Source organism: Miscanthus floridulus, chromosome 19 (assembly GCF_019320115.1).
Source record: "Miscanthus floridulus cultivar M001 chromosome 19, ASM1932011v1, whole genome shotgun sequence".
Taxonomy (NCBI): Eukaryota; Viridiplantae; Streptophyta; class Magnoliopsida; order Poales; family Poaceae; genus Miscanthus; species Miscanthus floridulus.
The window spans coordinates 105,017,877-105,040,816 of record NC_089598.1 but is presented as its reverse complement, the minus strand read 5'-3'; the positions used below and the strand labels follow the sequence as shown (position 1 = coordinate 105,040,816).

Below are 22,940 nucleotides of genomic sequence, written 5' to 3'. Positions count from 1 at the left end.
AATAAGCTGGTTCACCCCTGCTTAAAACTTATAAGCCACCCTTTTTCGCGTGGGGCCCACACCTTTCACTTAACAGACATGAGCTTATAAGTCATCTACAACCAAACATGCATGACTTATAAGTCACTGATTTTCAGTCACCTGACTTATGGAAACCAAACAGGACCTTAGTAGTTGGTATAAGTTTGGTAGGTACAAACTACACAGCATGAATGGCACATTACTCTCCCTGAAATTTCCCATACATATACATAGGGTTTATGATAAAATAAAGGGTGTGTCTCCACTGCAGGTGACTCAGTTTTGCATTTTCATCATGCGATGATGGCAGCCATTGGATCCTAATCATACAACGCATGAGTCATCTTCAACTTCCTTTCATCCCTCTTCTTCCTCCGCCCCCTTCTCGTCCTCGCCCCACCGCCACGGTGGGGGCGAGGACGAGAAGTGCGGAGGAAGATAGCGCGCCCCGCGGTGGCGGCCTTCTTTCCCTTCCTCCTCCGTCCACGACGAGCTCTGACCATGGACGCCCCTGCTCTGACTTGGCCTGGCCGCCTTCGCTGCCGCTTGGACCATAAGCCGCCCTCCTGCCGTCCCCACCGTCTGACCGGCCTGCCTCCAGCAAGTAGATGACATTTCATGGGATGATGCTATGATATCTGTGGGGCTTATCAACTTATTAAATGAACCAATGACTGAAGAAGCCGGGAGGATCACAGGATCATCAAAAGCCTTGCCCCAGAGGTCCTGCAAGCAGGTAACAATGCATGGGATGATGATCTTAGGTCTGCGAGGATGGTCAACTTATTAGATGAACCAATAGCTCAAGAAGCCGCTATTGGCGATGCTCTCATGGATGACCCTATGAGCCCGATTGGCCAAGACGATGTGTTACGGAACCCTAACGCCTTCTTGTTCATCTTCATCTTGTCTCTAGCGCGGGCACGGCGCGTGGGAGCAAGAGCGTTGGGAGGCGAGTGACAGATGGAAAAGCAATATTTCAGGCGATTGCAAAGGAGTAATTCTGTAAAATAAAAACAATATAACAAACTATTCTTTTTGAAGCGAAGATAAAAAAACTTTTTTAAATTAAAAATTTGTAAACAGAGTTTGGCAGATTTTACTATTTTAGCCCATCACCACCATTTCAGGCCGAAGCCCAAGACAACTCAACTCAAACCCGTCGGTTCCGACTTCCGAGCCCGCGAGGCCATCGCAAAATGGCGGCGCTCGCGCCGGAGGGGCGGCGGAGGTGAGCGCGGCTGCGTCCTCGCCTCTCCTCGTGCCCCGCTCCGCTCCACGCGCCGCGGTGGGTGCGGAGGTGCGGCGGCAGGTGGGGCTCGCGGCGCCGCTGGTGGCGTGCAGCCTGCTGCAGTACAGCCTGCAGGTGGTCTCCGTCATGTTCGCCGGACACCTAGGGGAGCTCTCCCTCTCCGGGGCCTCCGTCGCGGCCTCCTTCGCCAACGTCACCGGCTTCAGCGTCCTGGTAAGTGCGGTAGTAACCTCGCTTCACTAAACCATTTGTGCAACTCGGTATATGCTACTGCCTCTGCCTGTGCATGAAGTCTGAAGAGCATGGGGAAATGTGAATCGGAACATGTACACTGTAGAACCTAGTTATTTAAGGAATTTGTAACCAAAATTATTACGGATTCTGTAAATACTTTCGCATTACTCCAATTAGTTTTCCACATGCTCCATAATTGTACTTACTAGAAGTAACAAGGGGCGTATGAGTTTGACTTGTTGCACAGTGGCCAGTGCTATACTGCGTGATGCCTATTGTGCTACCAATAAATTAATTAATAATTGGAATTCGTGCTCCTCTTTTCCATGTCAAGCTGGGTATGGGAAGCGCATTGGATACCTTTTGTGGACAATCATACGGAGCAAGACAATATGACATGCTGGGGACACACACGTAAAGGGCTATAATTGTTCTTATGCTTATGGGTGTTCCTCTGGCCTTTGTTTTGGGCTTCGCTGGTCGCTCTCGGTCAAAATCCTGAGATATCATTCGAAGCTGGACTGTATGCTCAGTGGTTGATTCCTGGTCTTTTCGTGTATGGTTTGCTCCAGTGCCTTACCAGATTCCTGCAGACCCAAAATATTGTCCAGATATTGGTAGCTTGCTCTGGACTTACTTTGCTACTAAACGTTATGCCATGCTGGTTGCTGGTTCGAAGTTTTAGCCTTGGCCACAAAGGCGCAGGCGCAGCTCTGGCAACCTCAGTATCTTACTGGTTCAATGTGGCATTGCTAGCTGTGTATGTGAAAGTCTCTGAAGCTGGCAGAAGAAGTTGGCATGGATGGTCAAGGGAGGCACTAAAGTTAAAGAATGCCAAAGTGTATCTAAAGCTAGCAATTCCATCTACCTTTATGACCTGGTAAGCCTGATGTGGGGCACCATGTGAAAAACATGTATTTCAATAAGTCTTCAATGTTAAATTTATGATCTGGCAAAGAAGTAATGTGTACCTTTACCTACTTTCTGCATGGAACTGGTTATTTGACTTGCAAGATAGCTCAGCTTGGAGTATTGGGCATTTGAGATGGTGGTTCTCTTAGTGGGATTTCTTCCAGATCCAACACTGGAAACTTCAATTTTGTCAGTCAGGTAAGCAAATGAAACTTGAAATATCTCCTCCCTTTCAGTAATTGGAAATTCTATTAAACTGATCAATCTTTTAGATCCGATGTTGTTCAGTAATGATGCTTTCAGTGCTTGATGTAATGTAACTTTGACTCTTGCAGCCTAAACACAATGTGGATGGTCTATACAATTCCAAGTGGCCTCAGCAGCGCAATAAGGTCAGAGAAGCATAAATTCCAAGTGGCCTCAGCAGCGCAATAAGGTCAGAGAAGCATAAAAGAAACTTGTGGTTAACTAGTTTTGGCCCATGGTTCTTTGTTTATTTGCAGTATTAGAGTGTCCAATGAACTAGGTGCTGGGAATCCACATGCAGCACGCCTATCAGTTTATGTTTCAGGAATCATTTTTTCCTAGCTGAGGGCCTTTTTGTAGCTATCATCACAGTATTAGTGCAAGATGTCTGGGGTTATTTGTACAGCAATTAAGAAGAGGTAGTGAAACATGTATCGATTACGATGCCAATTCTCGCTACTTCTGACTTCATGGATGGAATACAATGCACGCTATCAGGTTTGGGATAATTGCATTGTCTAGTATGCAGCATTTGTATCACATCGTACTTCTGCTCCCTGTTGGGAAATTCATATACAGATACTGTAATCAGAATATCATTATTGTAAAGTTGCTTAGCTTTTATTTTGTTTGACCACTTGGCCAGTTGGTCTTGGTGTTGGTTTGCTTGCCTCATTATGATGCCGTCAATTCATGTAGATTAATTGTCTTTGCTATGCCGCCTGAGCAGGTTAATGTAAAAAATGATCACATATCCAACATGCTCAGTGCTCTCATAAGTCATAAGAGAAAAAGAAAAGATCCAATTTGTTTGGTATTGCATGCTACAAGTAAGAGGGTTTCACCAGTAAGCCATACAGTCCAAATTAGGATTATTGTTGTTTTTCTTTTTCTAGGTATCATTTATTCCTTTACCAAAGAAGAGCGGCATAAGTGTTATGTACAAGAGTGGTAGTTCCTCAATCAGACTTCTCAGTGATTTTAACGTGACATTCCATAATCATAATATCAGTAATCCTTTGTCTAACTACTCCTGGCTGACATATGTTCATTATCTGCATGTAGCTTTTAAGGCGCGGCTCGAGGATGTGTCTGGCAGAAAGTATGCTCGGTTATCAACCTGTTTGCTTACTATGCTATTGGTCTCCCTTCAGCTGTTACTTTTGCATTTATTCTGAAGATTGGTGGTATGGTAGGTTGGACTATGTTTTACTTTTATGTAATTATGACAAGATATATATTGATATGTGTTTCCTTCATGTGCCGGGGCCTTTGGTTGGGAATCATATGTGCTATGGCAGTGCAGATATTTGCTTTGGTCGTGATGATGCTTCGAACCAGCTGGAATGAAGAGGTACACCCTTAACCTCTTATGCAACAATCAACGGAATGCATGCTCTCTCGTTTCTACTGATGGAATTGGATCGTAGTTGTGAGAGGGGACAGCCCTTTTTTCTTTGTGACTGTGAGAGGGGGACAGCCTGGGCAAAGGACTGCACACATGGAGCAGGTTTGCATCAATGGGAAAAGAATGCAGAATTAATCGCTACAGATTGCTGGGATCTCTTCTCTAAGAAATAATATTGCAATTATTTCTTTCTCTAAGTTACTTTCAAAAACTAATCCATGGCAATCAGTAGTCATCTGTATATCACCTTGGCATGATAAGGAGGCCTATTTAGAACAAATTTGTTGCATGTATATTGCAATATGTATGTGGCACCTCAGTTCTAACATTTGCTTGAAGCATTGCCCTCACTCCACTAACGATAAGCACAGGCCTACACATGCATAGCACCTGGCTTCATTTTTCATCATCACTAGTTTAACCTGGAGTTAACTATATTTGTCCAAGAGACATATACTAGTATGATTCACTTTAAATTTCTAGGACAAGCGATGTTTGGATCCCCTCCTCTAAACTTTAGAGCTCTAATAAGAGCACCTTAGCTCACTTTTGAGCTCTAAAGCTCTAATGTGAGGTGGGCTAAAATTTAGAGCTAACTTTGAACCACTTCTTTAGAACTTCAGCTCTAAAGTTTAGAGCTCTAAAATTTTGAGGGGAAATCCAAACAGGCCCTAGCTACCACTACTACACGTGTGCGGCCACCTCTAATCAAAGTGGGTATTATAATACCCTATGAGATTCTTTCCTGTGCTGTGTTGATGTGAATGCTGAATCTCACTATGTGAATCTCTTTCACATATTTCACTGTTCTATCTATAGGCTGTGGCTGTGGCTGGGCCTACGCGCATCCACCGTCCCATGTGACGCGCGCCGCCGACCCATCAGGCGGTGCTCTGGGCCCCACCGTCCAGGCCCACGCCCGTGGCCTTCCTTCCTTGATTCCCATGGCCCATGGCCCACGGCGCGATCTTACGCAGTAACGGGTTTCAGCCCATCCCGAGCTCTCTCCTTCCGCCTGTTGACAGACGGGGACGACGTTGTTAGTCCACAGGATCACCGGCTCAGGTGAGTCGACCACTCACCAGTCTTGCCGAGCACCCGCTAGTGTTGTCGAGCACCCACTAGTTATGCCGACCACGAACAAGCGTTGTTCGTCCCCACACACTATGGCTAGAGGTTGAAGAAGAGGGAGAGCAGAGTATACACACACAGTACAGGCACCAGCGTTGGCCGGAGCCCTGTGTAGGAGATGGAAAATCTGAACTCTCTTTACTGAGTTGCCGTGGCAATCTATTTATACAACTCTATCCATCTAGTCCTAGTACAGCGCACATGCTGCAACAGTAACTAGATAACACAGCAGGACTGACTTCTGCGCCTGTCCCTGCATGTGGCTACAGTGTGACAGGTGAGCCGTTCGACGCCTGCCTCTGCAACGGCTACAGTACCACAGCAGGGGGCCTTTTCGGCGCCGCCTTCCCTTGCTGTGTGTTCACATAAGGAAGCAGTAGATTATCTAACAGTTCTTCCCTTAATCCTACTGCTATTCCTTGTACCCCCTCCATGCCGATCATCTCCTTCAGCTCCGTGAGTCGAAGACGTCCGAGCGGCTTGATGAGGACGTCCGCGAGTTGCCGACTAGTTTTGACGAACTCGATGACGATCTGCCCTCCATCGACACAGTCCCTGAGGAAGTGGAACTTTACATCGATGTGTTTGCTCCGGTTGTGCAGAACCAGATTCTTTGCGAGCGCGATGGCGGGTTGGTTGTCCACCATCAGTGCTGGTGGGTGAGCTTCCACACCGGTCAGCTCGCCCAGCAGCCGGCGTAGCCACACAACTTGGCACGCCGCTGTGTCCGCCGCTACGTACTCTGCCTCGCACGTAGATAGCGCCATCACCTTCTGTTTCAGCGACAGCCATGAAATTGGGGCCGACCCGAGGAAAACGTGCACGCCAGAGGTGCTCCGTCGTCCGTCGATGTCCCCCGTCATGTTTGCATCGCAGAACGCAGTGAGCTGCAGCCTACTCCCGCCGATCTTGGGAAAGATGATCCCTTGATCCACCGTCCCCATGACGTAGCGCAGTAGCCGCTTCACCGCAGCCCAGTGATCCTCTCTGGGATCCTCCATGAGGCGACTGACGTAGCCCACGGCGAACGCAATGTCCGGCCTCGTGTGGACTAGGTAGCGCAGACCGCCGATGATGCTCCGGTAGAGTGTTGCATCCACCTTCGCCGCGGTGCTGGCCTTCGACAGCTTCAGCCGCTCCTCCATTGGAGTCACGCATGGCTTACACTCAGCCATGCCGCTCCGCTTCAACAGCTTGGAGGCATACACGATCTGACCGAGCGTGCGTTCCTCCTTCCCCTTTCTCACCTCGATGCCGAGGTAGTAGGAGAGTGCGCCGAGATCGCTCATTCGAAAATGAGCCGTCATCTCGCGCTTGAAGCCGTTGATGTCCTTCGTGCGCATACCGGTGACGATCAAGTCGTCCACATACACGCCGACGACGAGCTCCTCCTTCCCCCGTCGCCACGTGTAGAGCGCGTGCTCGGTTGCGCACCACTGAAACCCAAGCTCGCCCAGCGTGAAACTTGGCGTTCCATGCTCGTGGGGCCTGCCACAGCCCGTAGAGCGCCTTACGCAGTTGGAGCACCCTGTGCTCCTCTCCCTTGACGGCGAAACCTGGAGGTTGCCTGACGAAGATCGTCTCCGCCAGCTCGCCGTTGAGGAAGGCCGATTTAATGTCCAAGTGATGGACGCGCCAGTCTTTTGCTGCTGCCAAGGCTAGTAGCAAACGGACCGACTCTATGCGCGCTACTGGCGCAAAGACTTCCTCGAAGTCTGCCCTCGCGTTGAAAAAGCCTCGGGCGACGAGGCGCGCCTTGTGCTTGACAATGGCGCCGAGCTCCCCCCCACTTGACCTTGTACACCCACTTTAGGCTGATCGGACGGCATCCTGGGGGTGGATCGACGAGCTGTCATGTCTCGTTTTCCTCGATCGCATGCATCTCCTCCAGCATCGCTTGTCGCCAGATTCCGTCGCGCTCGGCCAACGCGAATGTGGGTGGTTCCTCTGCGCTGACGAGCAGCAGCTCTTGATCATTGAGCAGCCGACCAGCCAGGCCTGAGGGTCTTGTGCCGCCGACGATGTTGTCCAGCCTGCGGAACCGTACCTCCTCACCTTCTTGGAAGGCATCCACGAATTCAGTGATGTCACTTGGAGGTGAGGCGAACTCAATCGGTGTTGATGGAGTTCCCTGTTCCGCTGGAGTGCTCGGCACAGCACCTGGAGTGGTCGGCGCCTTGGTTGCAGTGCTCGACATTGCTGCTGAACAGCTCGTTATAACTCCTGCAGTGCTCAGCACCACTGTAGGAGTGCTCAACCTCAGTCTTGGAGTGGTTGGCACCACTGCAAGACCTCTTGGCTCCGCTACGGGAGTGCTCGGCACCCGTCCTGGAGTGGTCGCCACCACTGCAAGATCTCCCGGCGCCACTCCTGGCGTGCTCGGCATCCCTCCAGCAGTGCTCAGCATCTATCCCGAAATGCTCGGCACTGCCCCAAGAGTGCTCAGCTCTGCCGCTGGAGTGCTCGGCACCTCTTCCCCAGCGTCTCCACCACTGTGGATGACCAGGTGCTCGACGACGAAGGTACTAGTGAAGCCGCCAGCTTCCTCCGTGCTCGGACTGGTCCAGTCCCAAGCCGCCTTCTCGTCGAACACGACGTCGCGCGAGACAAGTACCTTGTCTCCGCATGGGTCGTAGAGCCGGTACGCCCCTGTACCCTCCGCATAGCCTAGGAACACCATCGGTGTGTTCTTGTCCTCCAGCTTGGTGAGGATCGGCTTCGTCTTCCTGACGTGGCCGATGCAGCCGAATGTCCGGAGGAAGGACACGCTCGGCTTGCGTCCATACCAAGCTTCGAACGGCGTCTTGCCCGTCAGGGCCTTGGTCGGAGCGCGGTTGAGGATGAACACCGCCGTGGTCACTGCCTCACCCTAGAATCTTGCCGGCATGCCTTTGGCCTTCATCATGGATCGAGCCATGCCGACCACTGTCTGGTTTCACCTCTCCACCACGCCATTGTATTGTGGCGAGTACGGCGCGGTGTGGTGTCGCACCAGACCCTGATCCACGCAGTACGCAGCGAACTCCATCGAAGTGAATTCGCCGCCGCGATCAGTCCTCAGCACGCGGAGCTTCTTGCCGCTCTCGGCCTCTGCGCGCATCTTGAACTTCTTGATCGCCGTCGCCGCTTCGTCCTTGCTCATCAGGAGTTGCAGCCACATGTAGCGACTGCAATCATCCACGAGCAGGAGGAAGTACCGTCGACCACCGTTTGTAGCTGGCGTGATTGGCCCGCAGAGGTCGCCGTGGAAGAGCTCGAGAGCGTTCTTCGCGTGATACTTGTCCGCCTTTGGGAATGGTAGCCTCCTCTGCTTCCCGGCCAGGCAGCTGTCACACAACTCGTCTCCGTGCTTGATGTGGGGTAGCCCTCGGACCATCTTCTCCAGCCGACCAAGCGCGTCGAAGCTGAGATGTCCGAACCGGGCATGCCACATCCACGGTTCCTCGGTGTGCCTTGCCGCCAGGCACACCGGCTGCTCTACCTTCAGGTCGAGCAGGTACAACTGGTTCTGGGACCTCTTCACCTTGGCGAGAAGTCGCTGCTCCCGGTCCCTTATCCTAAGGACTCCGTCCTTGATCAGTACATCGCTACCACGCTCATCCAGCTGACCAATGCTGATGATGCTGGAACGCAGCTGCGGGATGTAATATACATCCGTTAGCGCGCGGTGCTCCCCGTTCTGGCACCTGAAGATGATGGTGCTGCGCTCTTGGATTGCCACCCGTGAGCCGTCACCAAACTTCACCGTACCGGTAACATCGTCGTCGAGCTCGGAGAAGGCTGCCTTGGAGCCCGTCATGTGGTTGCTGGCACCAGAGTCCAGATACCATCGCTGCTCCTGGTCGGCGCCCACACGTCCGAGGTGGACTTGGGGGTGCGGTTCGTTGAGGTTGACAGCCTTCAGGGCCTTCCCAGGTCCTTCCACTGTCGTCACCTCTTCCTTCCCCTCGACCTCGACTTCGTGCAGTGCACAGAATGTCGCCATCAGGATAGTGGCCTCATCGTCATCATCAGCTTGCGCCAGATGAGCCTCAGCCTTTTTCTCCTGCTTGCGATTTGGGCACTCCCGTGCCCAATGGCCCATCTTCCCACAGTGCCGATAGGCGTTGGGGTCGACCTACTTCTTCTCCGAAGAAGCCTTGCCGCGGCGCTTGCCATCGCTAACGCGGCTGGAGGAGGCTGCCTTCCCGGAGTTCCTCTGAGCAGCCCACTTCTTCTCTGTCAGCAGCAGTTTGCCACTGTCCTTCGCTGCTGTCGTCTGCTCCAGGCGCTCGTCCACCGCCCGCAAACGGCCTGTCACATCCTCAATGGTGAGGGTGGACAAGTCCAGCATCGTCTCTATGGAGAGAGCGATCTGGATGTACTTTGCCGGCACAAAGTGGAGGTACTTGGAGACTGCCTCCTCTTCGTCGATGGTGACGCCATGGCTCTTTAGCTTACTGATGAGCGTCTGCAGGCGGAGGGAGAAGTCCTCCACCGTTTCACCATCCTTGAACTTGAGGTTGGTGTACTCCTGCTTTAGAAGCTGGGCCGTCGCCTTCTTTGCGCGGTCGGAACCGACGCGCATCGCCGCAATAGCCTCCCACACCTCCTTAGCAGAGCTCTTCGCCCCAATGGCTCCCTGTACTCCGCCGGTACAGCAGCGAGGATAGCCTCCAACGCTGACATGTCATCTTCCTCATTGTCGGTGCCCTTGTCAATAGCATTCCAGAGCCGTCAGGCTCTGAGCTTGACCTTCATGGTCACTGACCACTCTCCATAGTTGGTGTGAGTCAGTGTCGGTCAACTGGTGCCGCTGAACTCCCGCACCGTGCGAACAACGACCTCCGGTCGTGGCTGGGTAGCCACAACAGTGCCACTGCTGTCGTCCATTTCCGAACCGTTCGTCATCACCAGCGGTTAGTCTGGCAACGGCGCTTGTACGGCTCTGATACCACTTGTTAGCCTACAGGATCACCGGCTCAGGTGAGTCGACCACTTACCAGTCTTGCCGAGCACCCGCTAGTGTTGCTGAGCACCCACTAGCTATGCCGACCATGAACGAGCGTTGTCCGTCCCCACACACTATGGCTAGAGGTTGAAGAAGAGGGACAACAGAGCATACACACACAGTACAGGCACCAGCGTTGGCCGGAGCCCTGTGTAGGAGATGGAAAATCTGAACTCTCTTTACTGAGTTGCCGTGACAGTCTATTTATACAACTCTATCCATCTAGTCCTAGTACAACACACATGCTGCAACAGTAACTAGATAACACAGCAGGATTGACTTCTGCGCCTGTCCCTGCATGTGGCTACAGTGTGGCAGGTGAGCCGTTCGACGTCTGCCTCTGCAGCGGCTACAGTACCACAGCAGGGGGCCTTTTTGGCGCCGCCTTCCCTTGCTGTGTGTTCACACAAGGAAGCAGTAGATTATCTAACAGGCGTGCCGAGAGCGCGCGCAGCGCGTGCAGCCCGCGCCGCCGCGGATGTGGACGCGGACACGCCTTCGGCGGGGGCGGTACCTCCGCCCCGCCCGTCTGTCGGTTTGTGCGCCGTGGGCCTGCTCGATTTTTTAGTTCCAATTCCAAGCAGGGAGTGTCTGCAGGTGGATAAACACCTTAGTTTGTAATTATGCGGCGCCGCAGTATTAGATTAGCGGATTTTGTGGTACTTTCTACCATGTGCGTTTCCAGATCGTACGCCGGTCGGTAATTAGTCGTGGAATACTTAGTACATATAGCATTGATATATTTTACTTTCATGGGTTCTTCTTCTTTTGGCAATCAAGGCTTTCCATTTGCTAGGATTGATGAATGCAGGTTGTTCCTAGTATGATATGGTATATACAATCAGAGAACATGTTTGGAGATTGCATTACACCATAGGGGGACTGGTTCCAAAATATTAGCTGTAGCAAGATTTGCTGAAATGCATGAAATAGAACAGAATCTTTCCAGAGTTAGTTTAAGCATATATGTTATCGTGAAACTCTTATCCAAATGGAACTGGGAATTGCAGATTGGTTGTGTTGTTTCGGGCGTATATCTTTATAGGACTAGTAAATATTTCTCTCTCAAGGACTGGCATTTTACTTTCTCTCATGGTTTCGTAGAGATGTAAACAGGGCAGTTGGGGGGGGGGGGGGGGGAGTAGATTGCAATTAATATGTTGTGCCATTTTGGACTGCCAACAAATATAGTATGACATATATTCATGTCCCAGGGAACTGCTGTATTATTATGTTATGATACTAACTAATGGCACCGAATCCGCTAGGGCTTCATTTAATGCGATTTTGTTGTCCTTTGCCCTCATTTTCTGCATGTTCTTTTGCCAACAGATACCCACGGACATTCCAAAACCAGGTGCTGTGGCAATTACTGCCATCACAGTTTGATACTCAGTGGTTCCTGAAATTGCATCCATACTTAGCATGTCAAATTTGACGCTACAAATCCGAAACAAAGAGGAAGAAATAGAACAGTAGAGGTTTGCATGCATCTGTTAGTATGTTTTACCCAGTTTCATACTAGTTTTTTCTTTAAAACTAATTCCTCATACCTCAAAGAGTGTGACACCCTGAAAGCAACGTGGTTAGAAGCTTTTGCATAGAAAAATATAGTCTTGACTTTGGGTTCTCATGTATTGCTTAAGTCACCATATCTCCTGTATCTCTCTACTAACTTTTGTTGTGCACCAGTCCAAATACAGGTCAACTTAGCATTGAAATAAAGCGATTTCACACTGTCACACTGTCATGTTTGGATCCCTTCATTTTGGAGGAATTGAAATCTACTTAATGGATTAGGCTATTTGGCTTGGAATTTGACATTCCATAACTTTGCCAAGCTCACAAATAAACCTATCTCAAATTCATAGGGTGGGAGATGGAAATGGATTCTGTAGATCACTATGCTATAATTCTACTCTCCAACTTATAGCACCCTCTTCAACTTGCTTCCCTACAATAGAAATGCAATATATAAGTATGTCCCTTGTATGCCTAACAATAAATATACAAATATATTCTATATACAACTATATTAGCTTAATTAATCTATGTCTAAATTGTAATTATTAGAATGAATTCAATTCCAAAGATCCAAACGGGTCCTAAGATTAGAATGATTACATCTCCCCTATATATAGTCCCTATAGACTTGTCTTCCAAGCAAGCTATGGGAGAAGTCCTTACAGATTGAACTCCCCCTTCCTAAACAAACCAATCTCCTATCTTACAAATCTAATCTTATTCCTGAATCCAAGATCCTAATTTAATTTCCTATTTATTCTTAATTCTATCAATTATTCCGGATTCCTTCTGGGTGAAGGAGACCGAGGGGGCGCCGAGGTCGCCCCTCCTGGCGCACGCGCACCCTCCTTGCGGCGAGGTGGAACCGGCCGAGGCTGGCCGTGGCCCTCCGCTAGGCCTCGCTTGGCCCGCTGATCCCGGTGTGCGAGCCCATAATCAGGCGTGTGACACACACATTTTGAAGCCTCGTCTTTTTCTAAATTTTTTATGTATAAAGAGTGCCTACCTCTGACCAACTATGAAGGTCTCACACCAGAAAGCAGACTGTACATCCTTAACAAATACTCAAAGTTTGCCTTCAAAATCCCATGGTGGCACAATGATGGAAAGGCTTGGTGACCCAGCATCCTTGTCGACCATCTCTGAGACGCTTGCAAAGTTTAACTTCAAAGGTGCATGTGGATCTTGAACCATTCCATTTTGGAACCCCTTTTCTTTTTCTGCATTTTTTTAGAAAAAAATGAAGTGTGTTCTAGAAGAAAAAGGAAATCAATAGGCACAGTATTCATTTCAAGAAATCTGAAATCTTTTATAAAACTGAGGAACCTGTATATCGAACTAACTCTTATTATTTTCCCTGAAAAAAGAATTCCTATATATGTTAGCTGTGGTATCATATTTGCAGTCTGTATGATTCCTGAAGGTGATGGGGGAGAAACATGTTGACCTAGATATATTTTTGGCAATATTTAAAGGCTTGCCACTGACACCCTTTCCCAGTCCCCGGACAGAGCGGGAGCTCTCTGCACTGGGTACGCCCTTTTTTTTATTTAAAGGATTCCTTCTCTTGACAAAGAAGTAGAGGAACTCAGATCCTCCGCCCTAAAAATCAATCTACACCTACTATATGATATTCAAGGGGCTTCTGTAGCATATTATGTTTCAAGGATGTTTGGTGTCTTTTCCTATTTGTGAGTGCTTGCTTGGGATCCGATCTACGGTTATCTGTATATTCAATTTGTTGCATATCATAAATTTAGGTATATGATATGACACTTTAGGTTCCAATCTCTGAATATTCCATTTTGTCGTGTATCGTAAGTTTGGGTGTACTTTTGGAACACTGAGGGCAGCTCCTGTTTGTTTATAGTTGTTTATTGGTTCCTTCTGCCTTGCTGGAATTTCCCACCATGAAGTTTTGCTTAGGAGTCTAATTAAAAATTATTTGTTGGGCCTATTTGTCAAGTGCATGGTCCATTAATTGTAGAACAGTGCTAAATACACTGTGGTATGAATTTTCCAAAATTTTAATCTTATTACCTTTATCGTTGCATAGTTTTCCCCTTCCAAACAGCAGAAGCGGCCCTGGATATCGTTGAACACGGGGCTGCTAAAGAAGCGGAGCATGATTTGGTATTGGTGGAGGTTAATCTTAACAGTATGGCACCAGACACTTTAGCAAACTCTGATCTGCTCCATTACATACTGAATGATCTTCAAGTCCCTCTTACCGGTAAGAGTTTATATTCAGAGCTCTATTATTTTAAGAATTTCTCACCTATCCCAAACTCACCATTCCAGGGTTATTCCTCCTTGTTGACAGCAATGTGTTCTTGTGACGATGAAGAGGCACTTTCCAAATATATGAACCTGGGTGCATGCTTCCATGTGCTGAAGCCACTGGACAGAAGAAGCTTCAGCATTCTGTGGCACCAAGCATGTTGGCCCTCGATCTCCCTGTACAGGTGAGCAGCAAGCTCACCTTCCACACCCACACACTCACTCAGCTAAAGGTAGAAGAAGGAGATGAGCACAGCACACACACACACACACACACACACACACACACACACACACACACACACACACACACACACACACCACGAACAGAAGCTCTGCTGCTCTGAAAATGTGGCTGAACTGAACTACTTTTTCCATTTACTGAACAACCTGATATATATATATACACACACAACTTAATGCACCTGCTACTGCTACTGTGCGCTTAAAAAGTAAGTGTGTGCAGCAGGGTGCAGCTGCTACTAGTGGATGTGCACTGTGCACTTAAAAAGTGTGTACAGCAGTGTGCAGCTGCTACTACTGGATGTGTACTGTGCACTTAAAAAGTAAGGGGAGAGTGCAGCAGATTATCTGACAAATCTTCACCTAATCCTGCTGCCTCTACTCCTTGGTTTTGAGCTCCACCATGCCAATCTTGTTCTTCAGTTCTGAGAACCGAAGGCGCCCGAGTGGCTTGGTGAGGATGTCCACGAGCTGTCGGCCGGTCTCGACGAACTCGAGGATGATCTGTCCTCCATCGACGCAATCCCAAAGGAAATAAAACTTGTCGTCGATGTGCTTGCTCCGGTCGTGTAAGACAGGGTTCTTGGCGAGGGCGATGGCGGATTGATTTTCCACCATCAGAGCTAGTAGCGCGAGGACGTTCTACGGTGTGCGTCGTCGAGGGACGATGGTGAAGGAGATGGTGCGCTCGTCCCGCTAGAATTGCATCACCATGGAGTTGGTCCCATGCGATGCACCCAATGTCAGCAAGCCATGGTGTACCCAGGATGATGTCGATGTCGTTGCCGATGTCGAGGAGGAAGGCGTCAATCTAGAATGTCTCCGTGTCGATACGGAGCGGGACGTTGAAGCATGCCCCCTGGCACTTGACCTTGTGCCGCTGCCAACGAGGATGGTGCTATTGATGTGCTGCTCCAAGAGGCCAATGAGGCAAGCGAAGTTGATGTCGATGATGTTGTGAGTTGCGCCTGTGTCGATGAGTATGTGGGCGCCGGTGCCTGGAATCACTCCCGCAAGGCACATGGTGCGCCAGCCGCGCACGGCTGATTATGGGGCGCCGATCATCGTGATGAGGCTGTTGTCGATGTCGTCGGTGTCGTAGTCGTTGATGGCCGTGATGTCGAAGAGGTGCTTGCACTTGTGGCCGCGGGTGAAGGGCTCGTCGCAGTTAAAGCACAGTCTCGAGCGGCGGCGCTCTGCCATCTCATCGGCGGTGAGGCGCTTGAATGGCTGCTGCGGAGTAGCTGATGGTGGTGTCGTCGATGCTGGTGTGGAAGGTGAAGGAGTTGGCGCCTTTAGAGGCAAGGGCCGGTTCGACGACCTTGGTGCCGTCGACTTGTTGGCGTCGGCGACCACAACAGCCGGCCATTCGTAAGCCTGGGTGAGGGACATGGCCATCTCCATGTCCTTGGGGTTCTGAAGCTCGACGCCCGTCTTCAGCGGCTCGAGCAACCCGGCGGTGTAGATGTTCACCTGTTGTTGCTCGTCCAGGGTCCCGGTGTGGGCTACGTGCGCTAGGAAGCGCTCCGTGTAGTCGTTGACGCTACCGGTCTTCCGCAGTGATGCCAGTTCCTCCGGTGGGTTGCGGCAGGTATGGGGGTCGAACCGCTCGTTGACGTATCGGGCAAAATATGCCCAATCCGTCACCACCTTGTCCTGCGTGAGGCGCATGTACCACTGTTGTGCACCACCTGTCAGATGAAAAGAGGCATACCGCACTTGTTCGGTTTTGGGGGCCTTCTGGCCTCTGAAGAATTGCTCACAGCGATTAAGCCATGGCAACGGGTTCTTGCCGTCGAACGTGGGGAACGACAACTTGTGGATGCGTGGTTGTAAGACAGGGAAGGAGCCCGGTGGTGTCCCTGGTACGGGTACGGTGGTGGAAGCATCGTCTTGGGCGCCTTCTCCTTATTGGTGTTGACGTCGAACAGCTTGTTGGTCACCTCATCCACGAGCTCAGGGATTGTGGATGACGCGGCCGTCTCCTTCTGCTCCTTGAGGAAGGCTCTGCCGGTGGCTTCCATGGCGCGCCTGGTATCCGCCTCCAAAGTGTTGGCGGCGGCCTCACGCTCCCGCTTTGCTTGGGCAGCAGTGGCGGCTTCATCGGTGTGGCCTCCTTGCTCCACGTTCCGCAAACGGTTGTCCAGATTGGTGAAGTGGTCCTTCATGGCTTCAAATTGTTTGTTGAGGTCAGCGACGAGGCCGTCGATTGGCGCCTTCATGGCGGCATCGTTGTGGTTGTCGCCCATGGATGCAGCCTGGTCTCCGGATGCCAAGTGTCATAGTTCAACCCGGGGTAAGGGGTGGCGGCTAGGGCAGAGGTGGGCGGCGGCGAGGAGATAGGGAGATTGGGGAAGGAGCAATAGCTCTATTCTTGCTTAAGATTAGAATGATTACATCTGTCCATATAGGACTTGTGTTCCAAGCAAGCTATGGGAGAAGTCCTTATAGATTGAACTCCCCCTTCCTAAACAAACCAATTTCCTATCTTAACAAATATAATCTTATTCCTGAATCCAAGATCCTAATTTAATTTCTTATTTATTCTTAATTCTACCAATTATTCTGGATTCCTTCTGGGTGGAGACCGAGGGGGCGCCGAGGTCGCCCCTCCTTGCGGCGCGGTGGAACTGGCCGAGGCTGGCCGTGGCCCTCCGCTAGGCCTCGCTTGGCCCGCTGATCCCGGTGTGCGAACCCAGAATCAGGCGTGTGACACACACATTTTGAAGCCTCGTCTTTTTCTAAATTTTTTATATATAAAGAGTGTCTACCTCTGATCAACTACGAAGGTCTCACACCAGAAAGCAGAGTGTACATCCTTAACAAATACTCAAAGTTTGCCTTCAAAATCCCATGGTGGCACAATGATGCAAAGGCTTGGTGACCAGTGTCCTTGTCGACCATCTCTGAGACAGCTTGCAAAGTTTAACTTCAAAGGTGCATGTGGATCTTGAACCATTCCATTTTGGAATCCCTTTTCCTTTTCTGCATTTTTTAGAAATAACGTTATAACCGTGCTGAAACTGACAGAGACAATAATACCGTGGGAGCATTGATTTCCTTGAAGGTATCATGAGCATTGGTCTGCATGAATAATTGAAGATTAGGCGTCCTGTTAACTTGTTTGCCGTGCTACTTATTTACCATTTTATCCTCCTTCCTGTGTGCTGGTGAACTAGGTTATGGTGCATCCATAGAAAGCTCTGGTTCAAGCAGCCTGTTAGCAAGTGGTCAAGTGGGAGAGAACAATCATTCTGAAGCTGCTAGAGCCAATGACAATGTGGGGAACATTAATTTGGTTGAAGGTATTATCGATGTTGATTTGCTTGAAGATTAAGCGCTCTGTTAAGTAGTCTGCCTTGCTGATACCTTACCTTTTTGTCATTTATTTTGTGTGCTGGTGAAATAGCTTACCGTGCATACTTAGGAGACTCTGGTTCAGGCAGCCTGTTAACAAGTGGTCAAGTCAGGCAGAACGGTTATGCTGAAGCTACCAGGGACAATAACAACTTGGGGAGCATTAATATGCCTCAAGGTATCATGAACATTGATCTGCTTGAAGATTAAGTGTCCTGTTAACTAGTTTGCCTTTCTAATACCTTATTTACCTTTTTTTACTCCTCCTTTATTAATATATAGAACTGCAGTTCAATCTGCTGGCTTCTCTTTAAAAAGAACTTATTTACCTATTTATCCTCCTTTTCTGTGTGTTGGTGAAATAGGTTATGGTGCATTCACAGAAATTTCTGGTTCAAGCAACATGTTAACGAGTAATCAAGTGGGAGAGAACAATCGTACTGAATTTGCCAGAGACAATGACCACATGGAGAACATTAATTTGCTTGAAGGTATCGTGTGTCAGATAATCTGCTGCACTCACCCCTTACTTTTTATTAAGTGCACAGTGCACATCCAGTAGTAGCAGCTGCACCCTGCTGCACACACTTACTTTTTAAGTGCACAGTGCACATCATGTAGTAGCAGCTACACCCTGCTGCACACACTTATTTTTTAAGTGCACAGAGCACATCCCACCTTTAAAGCGCACAGTAGCAGTAGCAGGTGCATTAAGTTGTGTTTATATCAGGGTGTTTAGTAAATGGAAAAAGTAGTTCAGTTTGCCACAATTCAGAGCAGCTGTGCTACTGCTTGTGCTGTGCTTGTGTGCTCTCTGTTCTCACCCTTTCTTCAACCTCCAGTCGTGAATGAGTGTGGTGTGGTGTGGTACTGGTGAGCTGATTGCTCACCTGTGCAGGGAGTCGGAGGGCCAACAAGTAGTATCGGAGCCTAGGCTGTTGTTGCGCGGCTGATCACCGGCAATGGTAGGCGAGGATGTCTCACCAGCGAATGGTGGTGGAGCAAAGGTTCCGCCGCCACATCAGGAGCTCATTGTGCATAGGGCCGTGCAGGATGTTAGTGAGGCTAACTGGTCGGTCCTAACACGCACAAACTACGGTGAGTGCGCGGTGACCATGAAGGTCAAGCTCAGAGCTTGGAGGCTCTAGAAGGTCATCGACCAGGGCACCGAGGACGAAGAAGACTGCTCAGCGCCAGAGGCAATCCTGGCCGCCGTGCCTCTGGAGTACCGGGTGCCACTGGGGTCGAAGGACTCCGCCAAGGAAGCTTGGGACGCCCTCAAGGCCATGCGCATCGGGTCTGATCACGCGAAGAAGGCGTAGGCGCAGCAGCTGCGGCGGGGAGGCAGTGGAGGATTTCTCCCTCCCGCTGCAGTCGCTTGTCAGTCAGCTGGCGATGCATGGTGTCACCATTGACGATGAGGAAGCAGTCTCCAAGTATCTGCGCGTCGTGCTGCCGAAGTACACCCAGATCACGCTCTCCATCGAGACGCTGATCGATATGTCCACCCTCACGATTGAGGATGTGATTGGGCGCTTGCGGGCGGTGGACGATTGCACAGAGGCGACTGCGACATAGGCCGGCGGCAAGTTGCTACTGACCAAGGAGTGGGTGGCCCAGATGCGGGAGAAGCTGTCCGGGGAAGGCTCCTCTAGTCGCGGCGGTGACGGCAAGCACCGCGGCAAGGCCCGTAGAAGAAGAAGAAAGACAGCGAGCCCTTTGACAAGAACGCTTGCCGGCGCTGCGGGAAGATTGGCCATTGGGCGAAGGAGTGCAAGAACCCGAAGAAGGAGAAGAAGGCAGAGGCGCATCTCGCGCAGGTGGACGATGACGAGCCTACTCTCCTTATGACGGCGTTCTGTGCGTTGCACGACGTCAAGCTAGAGTTGGAGGCAGAGGAGGTGGCGCTGCGGAGTAAGGGAAGGCATCGCAGGCCATCCACCTCGACGAGTCGCATGCCCAAGTTCACCTTGGACGAGTGGGCGGCGGCATGGAGCAGAGGTGGTACCTGGACTCCGGTGCCAGCAACCACATGACCGGCTCCAAGGAGGCCTTCTCCGAGCTCAACGGCGGCGTGACGGGGTCGGTGAAGTTCGGTGATGGCTCGAAGGTGGAGATTCGAGGCCGTGGCACCATCATCTTCCGATGCCAGAACGGGGAGCATCGCGCGCTGACGGATGTGTGTGAAGTGCTCGTCAAGAGCGGCGTGCTGAGGATTCGGGATCTGGAGTAGCATCTTCTCACCAAAGTACAACGCTCACGTAACCGGTTGTACTTGCTCGATTTGAAGGTGGAGCAGCTGGTGTGCCTAGCGGCGCGGCACACCGAGGAGCCGTGGTTGTGGCATGCGCAGTTCGAGCACTTGAGCTTCGACACGCTTGGGTGGTTGGAGAAGATGGTGTGAGGGCTGCGCCACCTCGAGCATGCCGGTGAGCTGTGTGACAGCTGCCTGGTGAGAAAGCAGAGGAGGCAACCGTTTCCAAAGTCGGCCAAGTATTGCGTGGGGAACGTGCTCGAGCTCAACCACGGCGACCTCCGTGGGCCTATCGCGCCAGTCACGCACGGCGGCGGTGCTACTTCTTGTTGCCCATGGACGACTACAACCGCTACATGTGGCTGCAACTCATCAAGCGGTTCCAGGCGCGGGCTGAGGCGGAGTCTGGAAAGAAGCTGCACGTGCCGAGGACAGATCGCGGTGGCGAGTTCATTTCGGTGGAGTTCGCCGCGTACTGCGTGGATCAGGGGGTGGTGTGACATCACACCACGCCGTACTCGCCGCAACAGAACAACGTGGTGGTGCGGTGGAACCAGACGGTGGTGGGCATGGCTCGCAACATGATGAAGGCGAAGGGCATGCCGGCGGAGTTCTAGGGAGAGGCGGTGAGCACGACAGTGTTCATTCTCAACCGCGCGCCCACCAAGAGCCCGAAGGGCAGACGCCGTTCGAGGCTTGGTTCCGGAGGAAGCCCGACGTCTCCTTCCTCAGGACGTTCGGGTGCATTGGCCATGTCAAGAAGACGAAGCCGAACCTCACCAAGCTAAAGGATAGGAGCACTCCGATAGTGCTCTTGGGCTATGAGGAGGGCTGCAAGGCCTACAAGCAGTATGATCCGAGAGGAGGCAAGGTGGTGGGCTCGCAGGACGTGGTGTTCGACGAAATGAAAGTCTGGGATTGGGAGAATCTGGGCATGGGGAAAGCCCGTGGCGTTGGCGGGACAATCGTCATCGAGCACTTGGTGATCCATGGCAGCGGAGATGCTGGAGCAGATGAGCCAGCTGTGGACGCGCCAAGTCCAGCAGCTGTGGCGGCACCGGTGAGCCGCCAAGTCCGGCCATGGCAGGCGCTGGCGAGCAATCTCCACCAGCAACCGCGCACACGCCACCACCACTGTCCCCTGCTGCAGCAGGACAGGGACACCTCCGGTGACGCCGGACGAGTTCTCCTCTCCTCCCAGCGACATCGACAACTACGTGGACGCCTTCCACGACGGTGAGGAGGTGCAGTTCCGCAAGATGGACAACCTCGTCGGCGACTCGGTGGCACTGCAAGCTGACTCCTCGATGATCTAGAGCTGCTCCTTGTCAGGGCAGAGGAGCCACCCACGTTCAGGCAGGCCGAGCGGGATGCCAATTGGAGGCAGACGATGTTGGAGGAGATGAAGGCCATTGAGGACAATGAGACATGGGAGCTTGTTGATGCACCTCCAGGCTGCCGTCCATTCGGGCTAAAGTGGGTGTACAAGGTGAAGCGGGGCGAGCGCGGCGCCATCGTCAAACACAAGGCGCGTCTCGTTGCTCGCGGCTTCGTCCAGCGCGAGGGCATCGATTTCGAGGAAGTCTTTGCGCCGGTGGCGCGCATGGAGTCAGTCCGCTTGTTGCTTGCCTTGGCAGTGGTGAAGGACTGGCCGTTTATCACCTGGACGTCAAATCGGCCTTCCTCAACGGCGAACTGGCAGAGACAGTCTTTGTCATGCAAGCTCCGTGTTTCGCCATTAAGGGAGTTGAGCATAAGGTGCTGCAGTTGCGCAAGGCCCTGTACGGGCTGAGGCAGGCACCACGGGCGTGGAACGCCAAGCTCGACACCACGCTGCGCAATGGAGCTCGCGCTCAACACGCGGCGACGGGGGAAGGAGGAGCTCGTCATCGCCATGTATGTAGACGACCTCATCGTCAAGCGCGCGCGGAGGACATCGACGACTTCAAGCGCGAGATGGCGGCTCGGTTCCACATGAGCAATCTCGGCCAGCTCTCCTACTACCTTGGTGAAAGGAGAGATTGCGTGGAATTGCATGATCGATTGATTCAGAGAAGGGGAGCTTTACATAGGTGAGGGTGAGGAGATCTTGTGGTTCATAGAAGTAACACCAGTCAAGATCTCGTACAACCTCTCTGCACCTCTACTCTCTTTGAGATCTCCTCACATCTCTCTACTCCTCTCATCTCTCTGACTAAACAAACGAAGGCCGGTCGGCTAAGCATCCTAGCGCTGGACCCATACACACGCATGACATACTACTGTCTAACACTCGACATCGAGGTGAAGCAAGGGAGCGACTCCATCTGCCTAGGCCAGTGCGCCTACGCAGAGAAGCTGCTGGAACGTGGCGGTATAGCGGACAGCAAGCCATGCGCGACTCCAATGGAGGAAAGGCTGAAGCTATGAAAGCACAGCACCACGGCGAAGGTGGACGCGACGCACTACCGGAGCATCGTCGGCGGGCTACGCTATCTGACTCATACCCAACCAGACATCACGTTTGCGGTCGAGTATGTCGGTCGGTTCATGGAGGATCCTCGTGAGGATCATTGGATTGCGGTGAAGCGGGTGCTGCGCTTTGTCAAGGGGACGGTTGATCAGGGGATCATCTTCCCCAAGCACGGTGGCAGAAGTGGGCTGTGGCTCATAGTCTTTAGCGAGGCACTCCCCAAGACCGACGACGGAGGTGGGTTGCGGCTCACAGTCTTCAGCGATGCTGACATGGCGAGCGACATTGATGAACGGCAGAGCACCTCTGGCGTGCTCGTCTCCCTTGGTTTGGCCTCGATTTCATGGCAGTCACAGAAGGTGGTGGTGGTGGTGGTGTTGTCTACGTGCGAAGCGGAGTATGTCGCGGCAGCCACAATGGCGTGCCAGGTGGTCTGGCTGCGTCGGCTACTGGGCGAGCTGACCGGTGAGGAAGCTCGTCCGCCAGCTCTGATGGTGGACAATCAGCCCACCCTTGCCCTTGCCAAGAACATCGACGTCAAGTTTCATTTCCTTCGGGATTGCATCGATGGAGGACAGATCATCCTCGAGTTCGTCGAGACCGGCCGACAGCTCGCGGACATCCTCACCAAGCCAC

At 51.6% G+C, this 22,940-nt stretch overlaps 1 pseudogene; it reads left to right on the top strand.

Moving 5' to 3' along the window:
• Positions 1-691: 691 nt before the first annotated feature.
• LOC136526539 (protein DETOXIFICATION 16-like) lies at positions 692-17,546 on the top strand (annotated as a pseudogene).
• Positions 17,547-22,940: the final 5,394 nt, after the last annotated feature.